The sequence below is a fragment of the Bos indicus x Bos taurus genome, chromosome 1 (genome assembly GCF_003369695.1).
Source record: "Bos indicus x Bos taurus breed Angus x Brahman F1 hybrid chromosome 1, Bos_hybrid_MaternalHap_v2.0, whole genome shotgun sequence".
Taxonomy (NCBI): Eukaryota; Metazoa; Chordata; class Mammalia; order Artiodactyla; family Bovidae; genus Bos; species Bos indicus x Bos taurus.
The window spans coordinates 81,070,343-81,071,709 of record NC_040076.1 but is presented as its reverse complement, the minus strand read 5'-3'; the positions used below and the strand labels follow the sequence as shown (position 1 = coordinate 81,071,709).

The 1,367-nt window shown below is 35.3% G+C and overlaps 1 non-coding gene across 1 annotated transcript; it reads right to left on the bottom strand.

Moving 5' to 3' along the window:
* Positions 1 to 1,084: 1,084 nt before the first annotated feature.
* TRNAE-UUC lies at positions 1,085 to 1,157 on the bottom strand. The gene has a single exon. It is a non-coding gene; the product is annotated as a tRNA-Glu (tRNA).
* Positions 1,158 to 1,367: the final 210 nt, after the last annotated feature.

The window sequence follows — 1,367 nt, the reverse complement described above, 5'->3', positions numbered from 1 at the left end:
TGTTGCTAAAAAGAAAAAATAATAAATTTTGGAGATGGGAAAGTAGACCCAGTAAGGATCGTGGCTCTGAAGTCAAAGAGGCTAGTAGCTAGAAAAGGAAGAAGGGCCAAACTCCTAATGGAGCCACAAGTTTTGAAATGCTGGCAGGTTAAAGGCCAAGCCATGCCTTTTCATTTTTTATTATCCCCCTCCAGCTTGACAAATAATACTTGGCAAATAAGTAAGCATTCTATGACTTTTGCTGAATGGATGAATGGAGTTGACAGCCCAGAACTGCTTCCAAAGTAAGAGTTGGCATCCATAAGATATATAGTTGAACATTCCTTTTTAACAAGGTGGCTCAGAATTTCCTGAATAGATTACTCTGGGGACAATTGCTTCCCTCTCTAAAAAGCCATATCCTCTGACTAAATGGGGATTTCTGCCATGGTAGCTAGCACTGATTACAATTCAGCATCCTTTCTTGATTAAAACCCTAACATAATTAGATATCTAGATTTTTTTTTAAACAGTTTTATTGAAGTTTAATTTACAGCCTTAGAATTCAACTATTATAAAGGTATAATTCTATGACTTTTAATAAATTGAGTTGTACAACTATCATCACACTCCAGTTTTAGAATATTTCTATTATACCAAAAAATAACCTCATAGTGATCTGCAGTTAATCTCTCCTCCCACCCCTAGCCTCAGGCTACCACTGATTTTCCATCTGTTTCTATAAATTTGCCACTTCTGGACATTTCATTTAAATGGAATCCTATCATACCTAGTGTTTGTATCTAGCTTAGCATAATGTTTTTGAGGTTCATCTATGTTGAAGCATGTTTCAGAATTATGTTTCTTTTTTACCAAATATTATTTGATTGTATGGATATTTGCTTATCCATTTATCATGTGATGAACATTTAGGTGGTTACCAGCTTTTGGCTAGTATGAAAAATGCTCCTGTGATAATTTGTATACATGGTTTTTTCATGTGAGTACGAGTTTTCATTTCTCTCTTTTTTTAAACACTGACTCTGTTTTCTTTTCTTTTTTTCTTTTTTTTTTTGGCCATGCCATGCAGCTTGTGAGATCTTAGTTCCCCTACTAGGGTTTGAACCTAGGGCCATGGCAGTGAAAGTGCCAAGTCCTAACCACTGGACCACCAGAAAGTTCCCTGTTTCATTTCTTTGGGTAGATTCTTAGGAGTGGAATGCCTGAGTTGTATGGCAAATTTATCTTTTTAAGAAACTTTTCAACTGTTTTCCAAAGTAGCTGTTACCATTTTACTTTCCTTACAGCAATGTACAAAGGTTCTAGTTTTTCCACTTCCTTACTAACATTTGATATTCTCTGTCTTCATAATTATAACCATTCTAGTG